This window comes from Triticum urartu, chromosome 2A, assembly GCF_056163025.1.
Source record: "Triticum urartu cultivar PI428250 chromosome 2A, HENAU_Tu73, whole genome shotgun sequence".
In the NCBI taxonomy this organism is placed as follows: domain Eukaryota; kingdom Viridiplantae; phylum Streptophyta; class Magnoliopsida; order Poales; family Poaceae; genus Triticum; species Triticum urartu.
In genome coordinates, this window is record NC_141874.1 from 441843364 (window position 1) to 441861754 (window position 18391).

Below are 18391 nucleotides of genomic sequence, written 5' to 3' on the forward strand. Positions count from 1 at the left end.
TCGATGAGGTTCTTTATCTTGGTCATATCATCTCTGCCAAGGGCATTGCCGTGAATCCTGAGAAGGTGTCCGCAATTGTGAATTGGGAACCTCCTCAGAACGTGAAGCAACTCCGTAGCTTCCTCGGTCTCGCAAGCTATTGCCGAAGATTCGTTGAAAACTTTTCTAAGATCGCGAAGCCTCTGTCTAATCTTCTCCAGAAGCACGTCAAGTACGTTTGGTCTCCGGAGTGTGACATTGCTTTCAACACTTTGAAAGAGAAATTGATCACTGCTCCAGTTCTGACTCCACCTGATGAATCCAAGCCGTACGAGGTCTTTTGTGATGCCTCTCTCCAAGGTCTTGGCGCAGTATTGATGCAAGAGAAGAAAGTTGTTGCTTATACATCTCGCCAGTTGAAGCCTAATGAGAAGAACTACCCTACTCATGATCTCGAGTTGGCGGCAGTTGTCCATGCTCTTTTGACTTGGAGACATCTTCTATTGGGAAGAAAAGTGGACATTTTCACTGATCACAAGAGTCTCAAGTACATCTTTACTCAGCCTAATCTCAACCTCAGGCAAACTCGATGGGTCAAAATGATTCAAGAGTATAATCTAAGTATTGAGTATACTCCAGGCAAGGCCAATGTGATTGCTGACGCATTGAGCAGGAAAGCTTACTGTAACAGTCTGATTCTCAAGCCTTATCAACCCGAGCTTTGTGAAGCTTTCCGCAAACTTAATCTGCAAATTGTTCCTCAAGGTTTCCTCGCCAACCTTCAAGTCTCTCCTACCTTAGAAGACCGGATTCGCCAAGCCCAGCTTCTTGATGCTATGGTGAAAAAGGTGAAGATTGGGATTGCCAAGAGTCAGTCCAAGTATAAGTGCTACCGCCTTGATGACAAGGACACTCTCTTCTTCGAGGATCGAATTGTTGTACCCAAAGGTGACCTCCGTAAAGTGATCATGAATGAGGCTCACAATTCTCTCCTCTCCATCCACCCTGGGAGCACGAAGATGTATCAGGACCTCAAGCAAGCTTATTGGTGGACTCGAATGAAGCGCGAGATCGCTCAATTCGTGAATGAATGTGATGTCTGCAGAAGAGTGAAGGCAGAACACCAAAGGCCAGCTGGTCTCCTCCAACCTCTTGCCATTCCAGAATGGAAGTTTGACCACATTGAAATGGACTTCGTGACTGGGTTTCCAAAGTCCAAGCGTGGCAATGATGCTATATTCGTTGTCACCGACAAACTCACCAAAATGGCTCACTTTCTGCCTATCAAAGAGTCGATCAATGCAGCTCAATTGGCGGAACTCTATACCTCTCGTATTGTTTCTCTGCATGGTATTCCTCAAGTGATCTCTTCAGACTGTGGCAGCATCTTTACCTCGAAGTTTTGGGATTCTTTTCAGAAGGCCATGGGCACCAACATCCGCTTCAGCACAGCTTTCCATCCTCAAACAAGCGGTCAAGTCGAGCGTGTCAACCAGATTCTTGAAGATATGCTCAGGGCTTGTGTGATCTCCTTCGGCATGAAGTGGGAGGATTGTCTTCCTTATGCTGAATTCTCCTACAACAACAGTTTTCAAGAAAGTTCGGGCAAGGCCCCTTTTGAAATTCTGTATGGCAGGAAGTGTCGTACCCCTCTAAACTGGTCTGAAACCGGTGAATGTCAGCTTTTGGGTAATGACTTAATCAGAGAGGCAGAATAAATGTGTAAAGTCATTCATGATAACCTCAAAGCAGCCCAATCCCGCCAGAAGAGCTACTATGATAGTAAGCACCGTGATTTGGCTTTCGAGATCGGAGGTCATGTTTACCTCCGCGTCTCTCCTTTGAAAGGTACTCGTCGCTTCGGTATCAAAGGGAAGCTTGCCCCTAGATACGTGGGACCTTTCAAGATTGTCACCAAGAGAGGCGACCTCGCCTATCAACTCGAGCTTCCTTCAAACTTTGCAAATGTTCATAACGTGTTCCATGTCGCTCAGCTTCGAAAGTGCTTCAAGACTCCTGGCCGCACCGTCAACTTCGAGGACATTGAGCTCCAAGAAGATCTCTCTTATCGTGAGCACCCAGTTGCGATTCTTGAAGAGACTGAACGCAAGACTCGCAACAAGTCAATCAAATTTCTCAAAGTCAAGTGGTCACACCATTCCGACCGTGAAGCTACCTGGGAACGCGAGGATCACCTCCGTTCTAAGTACCTGGCGTTCTTTTAGTCCTAGATCTCAGGACGAGATCCTTTCGTAGTGGTGGAGTGTTGTAACACCCCGGATGTAACTTTCCCTATTTGTACTCCAACTCTTGCCGTTTCCGGCGTTAAGTTATATTTATTTCCTTGGGTTCAGGTCTTTGTCTCCATGTGTTCTTATCGTTGTCATGCATCTCATATCATGTCATCATGTGCATTACATTTGCATACGTGTTCATCTCATGCATTCGAGCATTTTCCCCGTTGTCCGTTTTGCATTCCGGCGCTTCGTTCTCCTCCGGTGGTCATTTCTACCTTTCTTTCGTGTGTGGGGATTAAACATTTCCGGATTGGACTGAGATCTGCCAAGCGGCCTTGGTTTACTACCGGTAGACCGCCTGTCAAGTTTCGTACCATTTGGACTTCGTTTGATACTCCAACGGTTAACCGAGGGACCGAAAAGGCCTCGTGTGTGTTGCAGCCCAACACCCCTCCAATTTGGCCCAAAACCCACCTAACTCTGCTCCATCATCTAGAGCGTTCGATCACGATCGCGTGGCCGAAAACCGCACCTCATTTGGACTCTCCTAGCTCCCTCTATGCCTATTTAAAGGCCCCCCGATTTTCGGATCTCCTCCTACCTCCGAAACCCTAAAAATCCCCTCGCGCGCACCGGACATGTCCGTTCCGGCCGGACGCCCCACCGCCGCCGCCCCGGACCAATAAGCAAGCGCCACGTGGCCTCCCGCCGCCGTTCATCGCGCCGGCCCTCCCAGGCCCATCGCGGGCCCTCTCCACCGCCACCCGGGCCGCGCGCCCCGCGCCTCTCCCTCCGCCGCCGCCCGCGCCAAGCCGCCGCCTCCGCCGCCTCCGGCGCCGCGCCGCCGCGGTCCGCCCCGCCGCCGCCGTCGCCACCTCGTCGCCCGGGCCGCCGCAGCCGCCGCCGGCCCCGGCCGCCGCGCGCCGCCTCGCCCCGCGGGCCGCTCGCCGTCCCGGCCGCCGCCTCCAGCCTCGCCCCTCGCCTCGGCCTCTCCCTCCGGCGTCGGTGAGCAGGAGCTCCGGCGAGAGCTCCAGTGGACCTCGATCCGCGTGCCGTGCCCAGATCTGATTCGGATGAACAGTAAACCCTAGAGGTTGATTTTTTTGTCAAGTCCCGAAATGCAGATCCAAGTGCTCATGTTCGCGGTTCCGTAACTTTGCATCCGTAGCTCCGATTCATGCATATAGCATATCAAAATGTTCATCTCAGAGAGTACATCATTTCATTCCATTGCATCATTTTCATATGAGTTCATCTTGATGCCCTAAATGCTGTTAGAAGAGGGCTACTTGAGTTAATTGTCAGATCTGCTACTCCGTTTAGCACTTTTGTCATTTTTGCCATGATTAATGTGTGCATGCTATGCCCTGATGTTCTACATGTGTTTTGTTAAGGGTTTTGTCATCTCTCCAGAGGTGGAACCCATGTATTTTTAGGATTTGTGTGGTGACTTGTGCAAGTTTGCAAAGTGGTGCACTTGCTAATTCTATTTTCAAGGACTTAGTAATTTCACTAAGTCCTTGATCTGTTTATCTCATGATGCCATATGTTCATGTTGTTTCCTAGTGATCCGTGTCTCTTTTGAGGATGATCAGTAAGGATGTTTTGTTAATGTTGTAGTTCTATATCCATCCATGTCTTTGTTTGAAATTATGGAGCAACCTAGCTTGAGTCAATCAAGCTCTACTTTCGCTACTTTGTGAATCTGGGCAGATTGTCAACTTGTTTGCAATTTTGCCGATGATGTTGTAGTTGATCCGTGCATGCTATGCTATTGTTCTTGCCATGTCTAGCTTGAATTTTGTGCCTTCTTGATGGGTGTATGCTTGTCTTGCCATGACTTGCACTGTAGTGAGTGCATCGAGCTCGTAAACATGCCTACTTGAGTTATATTTCAGCATGTGCCAGTTTTCACTAAGTCTGAAAACTGATTATGTTTTTGCTATGTTCACATGCTTGCAATTGTATTTTCTGATCCCTTTTGGCTCAAGGTCACTAAGGGACTTTTGTTAAGATCTTTGAGTAGCTCCATGCCATGCTTTACTTTGCCATGTTCAGGTCCTGTAGCATGTAATTTTGTTGCTCCGAAGAGGGCTACTTGATCTGAAATTCTAGACAAGTGTTAATTTCACTAAGTCTGAGATATGTTTGCCATTAGCATGTTCATCTCATTGCATTTAGTTGGCTACTTGCCGTAAATCGCAGACCGGTGTCATATTTGAATCGCTTGCCATTTCCAAACCGTAACTCCGATTCCGGCGTTCTTTATATCGTTTTCAAGCGATTTCGTCTCATCTTTCCAATGGCACACTTGGTTTTCCAAGTTGAGGCCAGGTTCATGCATTTCCTGTCATATCTTGCATTTTGCATCCCGCATCGCATTCCGCATAGCATATCATCATTTCATCATATTGCTTGGTCTTGCACATGGTTGATTGTATCCTTGTTGCTTGTTTGTCTTGTTTGGGTAGAGCCGGGAGACGAGTTCGCTAACGAGGAGCCCGTTGAATTTGCTTTCGAGGATCATGTCAACTCTGACAACTGTGCGGCCAAGATGATCATATCCTCAAAATCACTACTATCTTTGCTATGCTAGTTTGCTCGCTCTTTTGCTATGCCATTACTACGATGCCTACCACTTGCTTGCAAGCCTCCCAAATTGCCATGTCAAACCTCTAACCCACCATTGTCCTAGCAAACCGTTGATTGCCTATGTTACCGCTTTGCTCAGCCCCTCTTATAGCGTTGCTAGTTGCAGGTGAAGATTGGAGCCCGTTCCTTGTTGGAACATTTATTTACTTGTTGGGATATCATTATATTATCTTGCTATCTTAATGCATCTATATACTTGGTAAAGGGTGGAAGGCTCGGCCTCTCGCCTAGTGTTTTGTTCCACTCTTGCCGCCCTAGTTTCCGTCATATCGGTGTTATGTTCCCGGATTTTGCGTTCCTTACGCGGTTGGGTTATAATGGGAACCCCTTGATAGTTTGCCTTGATTAAAGCTTTTCCAGCAATGCCCAACCTTGGTTTTACCATTTGCCACCTAGCCTCTTTTTCCCTTGGGTTTCCGGAGCCCGAGGGTCATCTTATTTTTACCCCCCCGGGCCAGTGCTCCTCTGAGTGTTGGTCCGAACTGAGTAGACTGCGGGGCCACCTCGGGGCAACTTGAGGGTTGGTTTTACTCGTAGGATGTCTCATCTGAGTGTGCCCTGAGAAAGAGATATGTGCAGCTCCTATCGGGATTTGTCGGCACATTCGGGCGGTGTTGCTGGTCTTGTTTTAACCTGTCGAAGTGTCTTGAATTACCGAGATACTGAGTCTGGTCGGAACGTCTTGGGAGGAGGTCTATTCCTTCGTTGACCGTGAGAGCTTGTCATGGGCTAAGTTGGGACTCCCCTGCAGGGGTTTGAACTTTCGAAAGCCGTGCCCGCGGTTATGGGCAGATGGGAATTTGTTAATGTCCGGTTGTAGATAACCTGAACCTTAATTTAATTAAAATGAATCAACTGAGTGTGTTACCGTGATGGCCTCTTCTCGGCGGAGTCCGGGAAGCGGACACGGTGTTGGAGTAATGTTTGCGCAGGTTGCTCTCTAGTTTCTCGCTCGCGCTTTGCCTCCTCTTCTCGCTCTCTTTTGCGAATAAGTTAGCCACCATACTTGCTAGTCGCTTGCTGCAGCTCCACTCATATTTATCTTGCCTTACCTATAAGCTTAAATAGTTTTGATCGCGAGGGCACGAGATTGCTGAGTCCCTATGGCTCATAGATTACTATTACACCAGATGCAGGGCCTGATGTTTCCGCTCCAGGAGACGCGTATGAGCTCAAGTGGGAGTTCGACGAAGACTCTCAACGTTACTATGTTTCCTTTCCCGATGATCAGTAGTGGTGCCCAGTTGGGGGTGATTGGGACCGTTGTCGCATGTTGGGTTCTCTTTTATTTTGGCGCCGTAGTCGGGCCATGAGTGTTTGGATGATGTAATGTTATTTATGTACTTGATTGACATGGCGAGTGTAAGCCAACTATGTTATCTCCCCTTTCATTATTATATTACATGGGATGTTGTGAAGATTGCCTAACTTGCGACATATGCCTTCAATGCGATTATGTCTCTAAGTCGTGCCTCGACACGTGGGAGCTATAGTCGCATCGAGGGTGTTACATGACAGCCCTTGGATCTGAGATCAAACGGTCGCATGCGCAGAATAACCCTCCAGGATAGGATATTCACCCATAGGTCTAGAATCACGTCATGCAACCGTTCAATCTCAGATCCAAGGGCTCTCGGAAGTCCGTATCATGGGAGAATGGAAAGCCACTACCCTGTCGTTCGCACGCTGACAGTTCGCTCCTACTCGTCCTCACACGTCCTTCAATACTACAACGGTTCGCTCCTAGTCGTCCCGTCCATTCACATTACGGCATTTCCACTAATCCTAACCCTCCTCCCAAATCCATGGCGTCCCAAATCTCCACGATCGGCGGTGAGTACAAGGTTAGAACCATCACCGGCAATGAGTTCGACGTCATCTACACCCGTTCTTCCGCGACGGTGAAAGGATGCCTTTCTCGCTTCAGACGCATGTTCAAAAACTCAGATGATGAGTGGGTCGCTGGGCTAGATGTTGAGTACACCACAGTCCTGGGACCAGAGAAGGATCTAAAGGACGAAGAGAGGAAGAAGCCCGTCGTGCTCCAGGTTTGCGTACATAACGTTTTCTTGGTCTACCACATATGCCATGCCGACGTTGAGTGTCAGGATTTTAAGAACTTCCTCAAGGACAAAACAGTGAAATTCGTTACTATAGACTTTAAGAACGATAGGGATGTCCTGCGTCAGATAGGTCTCATTGTAGGCAACCCCTTCGACCTCCATAAGAATCGGCTGGTGTCCTCTCATCAGCCTTCAATGTCGACCCTGGTAGGAGCCATGGTTCATCCTTCGTATAGTAAACTGGAGAAACCTCCATACACGTTTCATCGTCATGCATGGCAGCGGAATGTACTAGATATAGACCACATCCACTACGCTGCAATGGATGGCTACCTTTGCTTCAATATCTACAAGGGTTGGATGAAGAGCAACAACCAGGTGTGCGGTTCAAGCAAAGAAGTATCGGCCAAGAGGGAGAGGGACAAGGACGAAGTCGAGGACGTGGACGAGGACGAGGACTCCAAGTAAGGTGGCAGTGTCGTTGCTCATGGTGGTTCTAAACTTCTAATGCAGTGTCTACCGGATTAGTTGCATAGTTTAATTTCAGGTGTGCTTAGTTTAATTTGAGGGGTGTGTTGTGTTGAGCCCCCAGCAGAACTATGTTATGTTTCTTCTCGTTACTTTAACTCTTCAGTATGTACATACTACTAGTATTTATTTAATAGAATTTAGCACCCCAATTAAGCACGTAGTAGCTTTTTTAATAGTACTATATGCATAATTTGGTGACGAGCGCTCTCTATATGTACCACCTTTTTTTTAGTTTCAATTTTTGCTCCATGGCGCAATCCATCGATAGTACTACTGTACAAAAGTATACATTTTTTAAAAGGCTAGAGTACTGTTCATCACATATATAGCCAGTTAAATTCTCAACCTAGAATGACGTGCAAGCCATGTAGTAAACCGATACGGAGGAAGTATAGTAAAAATGAGGTGATTTTACCGAGCGATCGGCGGGGGAGCATGGCCTGTCATGCGGTCCCACGTGTCATGATGTACCAAGGCGATGCGTGTGTCCCTCTTGAGGCAGAAGCAATACTACGTGGTTTGAGATGATGGCGAACCGAAGTGTGAAATAATGGTTGCTTCGTCCGTCTGGGAAGGTGTGGCATTGTGATTTGACGTCTCATTGCTCATTACTACTACTGGGCCGGTACGAGTGGGGTGCGTCCCCCCTGCTATTCTGCACTGTTATTTGGTGCTTGACACGTCGATCCGGTTGCTATATGTCCCACATGTCGGCGACAGGAAGTACAGAATTCATGAAAGGGAGCATCGACGGAGGAGTATACTACAGAATTCATGAAAGGGAGCGACTTAGTTTTGGAAAAAACTGTTTTTACGGAGTACGTACCCACTAGGGTTTATAGGGCTCATCTAAAAACATTCGTTTTTCCGTTTGATAAGTCTCAATTCTACTATACTAGTACTAGTACCATTACATGTTGGATTTTGAGGTGCGTTAGATCACCCGATGCAAGCAGTGTCAAGAGGAAACTAACCAATGCATGTACAAGTTCATGGAAATTTAGTGGTCATTCATGCATTTGTTCTAATTAATGCCTCGGTAAACATAACTTCTTGAGAAAAACGAGCGTACTAATTACTTGTGCAAACTACAAAATTAATTCGACCACTCACCATCTACCTTGGTTGGAGAGATTTTGAAATTGAGCCATAAACTGGAAAGGAGGGAGTAGTAACTTTCGTCTCGATTACTATTTGTGGCCTTGTATAGATGCAAAATGTATTTTTTATAGTGGCCTTGTATAAGTAAATGGAGGGAGTACTAACCAAAGTACGTAGTAGGGACAAGGAGTAAACGGAAGGAGTAGTAAAATTTTCTCCTCGTGCTGCGAGCCACCGCGCGCGTGGGCGAGGGAGCGGGCGTAAAGGCGTACAGTACTACTACTACTACTACTACTACTACTACTACTACTACTACTACTCGTAAGCAAGCTTCACCTCATCCTGCGAGCCACCGCGCCCATGGGCGGGGGAGACGGCATACTAAGCAAGCTTCTCCTCGTTCTGCGAGTTGACGGGACACATCAAAAGTACTCCAGTGTATAGAGCCTTGCCTCTAAGGTAGGCCCCACATGGTTTGCCTCTTTTTTTAATTTAACATAACGGTTCAAGTCGCAATTTGTTTTTTCACCCGTGGTAGATGATCCTCCCTCCACCAAGTGGACAACCAGTACACGTGCCAAATTACCACGTGGGCTGCCTTTTTCGTACAGAAATGAGCTCCACCGTGTACCCACGTGGGTGTGGTTGGGAAAGAGACGGGAGTACGTGCTCTGTGCGTGCACCTCTTCTCTTCGTGCACGTCCCCCACCTACGTGGGCGTGTGTGAGAGAGATACAAACCTAGACATAATGCGCTGTCCATCCCCATGCCTCCACCCAGTCCGACCACCAGTCACCACCACGCCCCACTCCTCCTCACCTTATCTCTCATCTTTCTCCCTCCATTTTTATATACAAGGGGCCACTATCAAAATTGCAATTTGCAGATATACAAGGCCAGTAACACTAATCGATGCAATATTAATGGTGTTTGCCTAGTGGTACTAGCAAAGGAGGACATTAATTATCCCTTGCATGCATGCGGGAGTTTGTAAAAAATGCATCTTGATGTTCCGTGCAATGCACGGGCATCTTGCTAGTCCATGAAAACAACACATGGCAAAATTCCACGGCGAACGAGGGATTTGAATCTGTTGGGAGGGGCTGTTTGGATCTTGCTCAGGGTAGCCAAAATATTGGCGACCCTTTTGTCCACCAATGCCTTTGCACCGATGAACGAGGAATGGCTCGGGTGCTCATGCTGTCATGCATCCTCCAGCGTGCACGTTGGAGATGACCTCGCACGAGCTGTGTTTTTTTGTCCCACAACACCGCCCGAGCCGCCCGCAGACCGACCTGCGACCCGCAAATTACGCCATCCAACCGTAGCCGCACACATTATGACAGCAACTCAACCAACCGGACGAAATTCACGCAAACACGTAGACAAACTGATATCTCATATAAACAACAACGGAAATCATATAAAATACCGGATTTTCATACAAACATGACGGATTTCATTACATTCAAATGAACTACGCGGTGCTAGTTCTGGACAGCACAGGTATATAATACCTGGCCTAAATGGTCGCCCGCCGATCGATTTGTGTTCCTCATGTCCGGCAGCACGATCATCGGACTGACGGGAGCCCCGGAGGTATATGCTTCAGCGCAAAGGATGGCTCGCTTCCCCACTGCACAACTGATATCATTGGCTGGTGCCGAAGATGATGGTGGCCGGCACCAGTTTGAGTTCATCACCGGCCACTACTTCGCCATGGCCGGCATCGGCTCGAGTTCATCCTAACATTCCCCTCTTCCATGGAGCCCATGCGGGATCGACGAAGGTCCTCGCAACAAAAGGATCCGGCAAGACACTTGTTGTGTACGCCGGCGTCGCCTCCTAGGTGGCCTTCATGGGACCCAAGCGGCGGCGGCCTCCAGTGTTCTACTTCTCCTCGATGATGGCGGTGGACGTGGAGGCGCTGGCCACCGACTCATCGCTCTCCGCGCACCCAGCTTTTATCGCTGCTTGCATGGCACGGTCGCCGGCATGGGAGTCTCGGCCATAGAAACGGGAGACGCGGTACGAGGCGGCGGCATGGACGACAGCAACGATGCCCATGCACCACTCCTCGTCGAGCTGGCCTGGAGCGGCGAGTTGCTGAACCGCGCGCCGGCTTGGGGCGGCAACTGGCTCCGTCGGGCGAGGGGGGAGGTGGATCAGCGAGCTGCATAGCTTGTATCCGGCGGGCTACCCGGCCGGCTTGTATGCGGAATAACTACTCTTCATAAGCCATTGTAAGAGTGGACAAAATGGTGAGGAGATAGGGGAGTGGCGGAGGTGTGCGATTCTTGGCCAGCGTTTGGCCTCGTTTAAATAGGAGATTAAATAGACGGCGGACGGGAGGAGCTCGGCTAGCGTTGCATTTAACACCGGCCCGGTCATGAACGGACGTGTGTCCAGAGTGGGTTTCTTGGCTTCCACACGGGCGGGTTTCATGGAGGCGTTGGCGTGTTCAGCCGGGCGTGCCGCAAGTGGTGCCCTCGACTCTGACCTAGGACACCGCATCGTTCTTCCACTGACGTGTGGGCTCTTTGGGTGCATGGCCTGCATGTCAGTGACCCAACGCAGGCAGCGCACAGCAGAGGAACCTTTGGTGGGCCAGGGCGGTCAGAAGCGGGCATTTCATAAACCGATGATTGTTCATTGAGTGTGACGTCATCTTTTTCATGTAGATAAGCCTACTATGTTGATAGCCCGTTCGATACGTTGTGATTCATAAAGACCGCTGCAAACATCAATGTTCTGCTTATCACAGATAAGATTGATTAATACCCGTAAATTTCCATGTCCTTAACAAAGGGTGTATGCACGTATAGGTTGAGCGTGTGTCTTGCGTCGTGTGCTGTGTGCATGCAGGCGTGCGAGTGTTGCGTGTGTGCAAGGGTACATTTCAGTGTTGCATGCATGGGTGCGAACATGTGTATGTTCGTGAGTGCATGTGTATGTGTCAGTGTTGCACACCAGCATGTGTGCGTGTGTACGTGGCAGTGTTGCACGCCTACATGCGTGCGTGTCTTGCATGCGTGCATGTGTACGTGCGGGGTGAGGCTACATGTCAGTCGACTGACTTTTTCATCTCTGGTCATTAGATTTTCCAGCTGTTGGATACGAAATCAAGGGCCTCCAATTTATCATCAAACTCCACCCCCCCCCCCTGAGCCGCCAGCCACCACCAGCCGAACCACCAGCCCCCGCCGCCCGCGGCCGGCCCGTCCACCCCGAAACCACTCCCCACTGCCGGTCCGCCGCCGCACCGGCCATTCCTCTAGCCCCCCCCCCCCCCGCCGAGCTTTTTCTCCGGGGATCCCCACCCCACCGCCCAATGAACGCCCCCCCCCCCAACCGCCGGTGACTACCAACCAGAGGTCTCACGACTTCAAATACCCACCGACCACTAATTTATTACCATTTCTGTCCTTCATATATGCACTGACGGGTGGGCCCTATGGTAATGTGCGCTACTGAATGTGGACCGTTTGACTGGTCAATTGATCGTGTTATCAACAAATTACGGAGCTGTATGGTGAACCAGTGACCGTATGATCACCCTAAAATGTACTCCTATTTTATTAACACAGTACAGACTTCAGCTACCATTTCTTTCTTTCATATACAGGCTGACAGGTGGGCCCTACGGTTACGCGCACCGATGGTGCAACACTAGTTGCGCCGCGTGGAACATTTGACTGGTCAATTGATTGTGTCATCAACAAAATTCGGAGTTGTACGGGTGATCCAGTGACCGTATAATCATGGTATGTATTTGTTTAACACGGTACAGACGCAAGGGCTCATATATACGTGCAAGCACTCACCGCAATAAGCGCACACACGCGAACCCTACCCCTATGAGCACCTTCGAGAGAGTGGGCCAGCATATATGATCTTGAGATTTTATGAAGTCACCATAGGTGCCTCGTAGTCGAGTGGAACGTCTCCTCCCACTGAACGTACATCGCCGGAAAATACTGAAATTAACACAAGATAAATGCGAGCACCAGGACTTTAACCTTGGTGGGCTCGAGAAACCACTGTCCTCTAACCATCCAACCACATGTTGGTTAGCACGATAAAATGTATGTGGTGACCGTGATGAGCTTATTCTGAAGTCCAGTGACCATATCGTGCTTTCGCTTCAAATACAATGACCGTAAGTGTCGTCAACAAAATATGGAGCACGCATCAAATGCAAAGTCCGTCAGTGTCATCAACAAAATATGGAGACGTATCGTGAGCTAGATACCGTTGTACTATTGTATATGCTTATTTTCTTAGTGGCCGATTGCGTGTGTGGTGTGGTGGGCACATCATTTCTAGTTGTGGTGGGTCAACATGAAGACTCATGGGTCAGTTCCATCCTGCGCCACATATAGGTTGGACCGAGACGTGTTATACGAAGACCCATGTGGAGGACTCGGCGTACAACACGAAGCTACCAGAGTCGCGGAGGACTCTATCCCCACTGGTGATAAGCCGACTATATATGATTTGTAACCCTAGGCCCTTAGTATGTTATACAAGCTTGGGGGGCTAGTTCGTTGATAGTATACACACACAATGCCTGGTATTCACGTGTACTTTGTACACACCCCTATCACTAATATACAGTACCAAGAGTAGGCTCTTTCTTCAACTGCAAGGGTCCGATCCGAACTAGGGTAAAACTTTGCCTCGTATTACCATCCAGCCTAACAGCCAGGGATATCCTACTGAATGATATGATGAAATCATATCTGCCAACTACTAAGAGAGAGGTGTGTCGGTGGGGGGCAATGTGTGCGAGAGAGGCCTAAAGATAATGTGCGTGCGGGAGACACATAGGCACATATATGTGCGTATAGAGGGCTAGTAGAGACCGTGCATGTGTATATATGCATGTGAGAGAAATAGTGTTTTCCAACTGAGATTAGTGAAAAGAGTGGTACATAGTAGTCAGAAAGAGAGAGAGAGAAACAGAGAGAGCATGTGCGTGAGACACCCCGACACCCTGAGAGAGATTGTGAGCATGTGTGAAAGAGAAATGCCGATGCATATAAAGTGTGTGCACTTATGCGTTAGATAGAGAGAGATATAACACGTTTGTGAGAACGGGGCGAGGCATAGTGCATCTACGTGTAAAAGGCGGTTCTACGCATTAAATTAAAATATAAATGGCATTATTATTTTTGGATGAGATCATGAATTTTGCAAATTGCGTATGGACGACAATCGGTCTATCAGACACCCATACTCTATTGAATTCAAGCATGTGCATGTGTTTATTTCATATTATCGATCCATAGAGTGAGAGCGGTTTGAAATACAGGCAATGGATGCTTTTGCAATTCATATATAAACATTAATTAGTGCACTCCATGTTGTTAGTGTGAAGCACTTTATACATTTGTCACTTGCATGGATACATTCCAAATTGCTAGCTACGAAATACAATACATGTCGAATTCAACATAAAGGGGGTTTCGAATATTCGAATTCATAGGAAGTGCATTCATCTATTTGAACCCGAGATAATGGCATTTGTAAATCAGATGTAAAGGGGGGCATCAATCTTTGTTGTGAGTTTGAACATGCTATATATATTCATACGCATATCTAACTTTTTTTTGCAACCAAGGAGATTATATCTGGAACCATGCATGAACTGAGGTAAGTTGCATATTTTTTAATATATACTCGTGTATAATGTATATTCAAATGTACCCCCTCCATTCCAAAATAATTGTAGCTTTAGGATTTTCAAGAGTAAAGATTTGTGAAGTTTGACAAATCCTGAAAGTTCAATTCAAGAGAACCGAAAACGTTAATGCTTCTGCTCCCAAATATTGAACGAAGCGCCAAATAGGCCTCTGGTCACCCGAAACCGCGCGAGACTAATGTTTTGGTGGTAGGAAATTACTGTCCTAACTCTAGCCCGTGTAGCCTATCGGCCCGATGTCCAAAGGTCTAATCCGGGGTAGGTTTGTAACTTCACCAAGACGCCAGTCTCAACCGCCTCCGAGAAGCATTCATACGCCGTGGGCGCCTACCCATGCACTCGGCCGAAATCTATCCCGCCCACATTTGGGACAGCTGACATGACTGTCCTACCCCCAACCCGCAATATGTCTGAAATTTTAGATGGGGGCAAAGTTTGTAACTTTCCCCAAATTTCAAACAAGCGCGTCTCAAACCGAAACATTGTTCCCCCTTAGTTCCCCGCCTCCCTCCGTTTCCCCATTCATACTCCGTGGGCGCGAAAACGCCCTCTCCACCAGCCGCGAAACCCCAGCCTCCTCCGTCCTCCACCCATAGCAGCTAATCCACCGCCGCCCTCCTCCATCACGCTGGAGCCGGTACCCCGACGTCGTCGTCCAACACAACCGCAACCGCAATGCCCTCAAGGACTTAGCAGCTGAAGCCGAGGCAGAGCTGCCTCCATGATGCCGACATGCGTTGTACCAGAACCACTCCGACCACGCCGTCATGCGCCTCACAGCTGTGGCTCCACTGTCGCAACCGTCCACCGCACCGGAGCTGTTCCCGCTACGCCGTCGTTCGCCGCCTCGAATCAGCTTCCCCGCCGCCAATAGACGGCCACCGCACCACACTCAACAACTTGGCCATGGGTTAGTCCAAGGCTGCACCGTCCTCCACAACTTCTGGTTTTCGGCGAACAACAAGAAGATCGTCGGAAAAACAGAAGGAGGACACAGCACTGCCAGCAGAAAGAGGTACTCCTCTTCCCTTATTCATGCAAATCTTACGTCTCCACTCACACCGTATTCATCCCACGAAAGAAACTAGTTGAGCGCTTCTTACTGCATCTTCTTCGTGATACTAAATGCACAAGGTTTCCTCCCTTTTACTACTTCACCTTTGCTAGAGGTCAGTAGCCCGCCTGGATTTCAATTTAGGGTCAGTCAAACCGCAATTAAAAGAAGCAGCACCCGCTTAGGCGCGCGGAGCACCTAGTCCGCCTATTCCCCGGGGAAGCGGTGCATCAGTGTCTATCATAGGGGTGTGGGGCGCAGGAGCTGCTTGCGCCCGATCTGGAGGTCGGCGGGGCTTGAATGGACGGCCGGGGGGTGGTGCCAAGCACGGCGGTGCGGTGAGGTTGAGGGGAGGGCGCAGGCAGGGAGGAATACTGGGCCGGTGATCGCTGGCATTTCGAGGAAGATCATCAACACTGACTGGCTGGAGGTAGATGAAGGTGATCTACCCGTTCTTTGTACATCGGGCGGTGCAGAAAAAATGGGCTAACCTATTTGCTTTCAGTCGACTGTTATTTTCATAGAATCATGTAGTAATTTAGTGTGCCATGCATGTTGTAGAGCTATCATATGTCTCCCGTCATTTATTTCTCACCGACCTGCTATCTGCTACCTTTACACTGTACTAATTGTGCACACACTTCACCCATACTCACACTATTGTTTTTTATGCATGGGTATTTGAGACTCTGACGCGGTGTTGATGAATGCAGAAAAGAAAAGACAGAAGTCACTCCAATGTAATTCGAAGATAAGCACTAAGCGTTTCAGCGCTCTAATGGGTGCAGTGTCAGCAGTTGGAGACAGTAAACGTAGCTCTGCAGTTGATGATCTCAATTTCCACACACAACCATCCCAGGTTCTTGCTTTAACTTCGCGTTGTCAAATGTGGTTGCATGTTGCATATGGTGTCTAGCTTGTATTGCTTCCAATTTGGTTAAATTGCATCTGCTTACTTTACACATTATACCTTTGATAATGACATGCCTTCCTGTTTTTGATACATACTACATATGTCTATTAACCATGTTCGTACATCAAACTAATGCTCTTTTGTATCCCTCGTCAATCACTTATGATGAGACAGTCACCCGAGTGGGTTACTGTGAGACGCCCTACTCGTTTAAAGAGTGCAGTGTCATCCTCCCCACATGATTCTCAAGAAACAGCAAGGATAAATGAAGATAGTCAATGTAGCTCTCTAGTTGATCACCGCAATTCCCCCACACCACCATCGCAGGTGCTTGCTCTTACTTGGCAGTGTGATATGTGGTTGCATGTTGCATATGGTGTCTACCTTGTAATGCTTCTAATTAGGGTAAATTGCATCTGCTTAGTTAACACATTATACCTGTGAATATGACATGCCTTCCTGTTTTTGGTACATACTACGTCTTTCTATTAACCATGTTCTTACATCAAACTACTTTTCTTGTGTATCCCTCATCAATGCTCCTAATTTGTTAAATTGCATCTCCTTAGCTTACACATTATACATGTGAATATGACACGCCTTCCTGCTTTTGGTACATACTACATCTGCCTATCACACCATGTTCTTACATCAAACTACTGTTCTTGTGTATCCTACGTGTATCGCTTATGATGAGACAGTCACGCGCGTGGGTTAATATGAGACGCAATACTCTTATAAAGAATGCAATTTAATCCTCTCCACATGATTCTCAAGAAACAGCAAGCCTAAATGAAGATATTGAACGTAGATCTGTACCTGAAGACCGCACTTCCCCTACACCACCATCACAGGTGCTTGCTCTAACTTCGCAGTGTGATATGTGGTTGCATGTTGCATACGGTGTCTAGCTTGTAATGCTTCTAATTAGGGTAAATTGCATCTGCTTAGTTTACACACTATACCTGTGAATATGACATGCCTTCCTATTTTTGGTACACACTACATCTATGTGTTAACCTTGTTCTTACATGAAACTACCTCTCTTCTGTATCCTGCATCAATCACTTACGATGAGTCACCTTTATTTGTTTCATATTGCATATTATTTCTAGCCTGTTGCCATGTATTGCTTCTAATTTGGTCAAATACATTTGTTAGGGCACCCTTTTAATTTGGCAGAGTGATATTGGTTTCATCTTTCATATGGTTTCTAACTTGCATCGAGTCTAACAAGTTCAAGCACCTTGTGCTTAGTTTACACTTTATACATCATACATGTCAATATGTCACATCGTCCTGTTTTTCATACGTATTCCATCCTCCTATCATGCGGTTGCCTTACATGAAAGTAGTGTTCGTCAGTATCATGCATCAATGAGTTCTGAAGAGCAAATTTTATTCCTTTTTCTTATGGGTTTGACTTGACAAGGCAAAATCAAGAAAGAGGAAGGAAAAGAGTAAGGAAGGCGATGACGGTGGTCCTCTGCAGCAACATAAACGGAGCATCTGTACTGATTCTCCTTGTACTGATAGTGCATTACAAGGTCTCCGCTCCCCTACTCCACCATCCAAGGTGCTTGCTCTAACTTTGCAGTGTGATATCTGGTTGCATGTTTCATATGGTGTCTAGCTCGTATTGCTCCTAATTAGTGTAAACTGCATCTGCTTAGCTTACACATGATACATGTGAATATGACACGATTTCCTGTTTTTGGTACATACTATATCTGTCTATCACACCATGTTCTTTCATGAAACTACTCTTCTTGTGTATCCTGCATCAGTCACTTATGATGGGACACCTTTAAGTTGGCAGTGTGATATTGGTTTGCATCTTGAATATGATTTGTAGCATGTATTGCTTCTAGTTTGATGAACGCCACCTATGACGAGACAGTTTTAACTTGGTAGAGTTATATTGATTGCACCTTCCATATAGTGTCTTGCAGTGTTTCTAATTTGTTGAAGTGCCTTCTACTTAGTTACCACATCGTAGGTGTGATATGTCAGGCCGTCCATTTTTTCGTACATATTCCATCCTCGTATCATGACTTTGCCTTTCATCACAGTAGTGTTCGTCAGTATCATGCATGAATGAGTTCTGAAGAGCGAATGATATTCCTTTTTCTTGTCGGTATGACTTCACAATGCAAA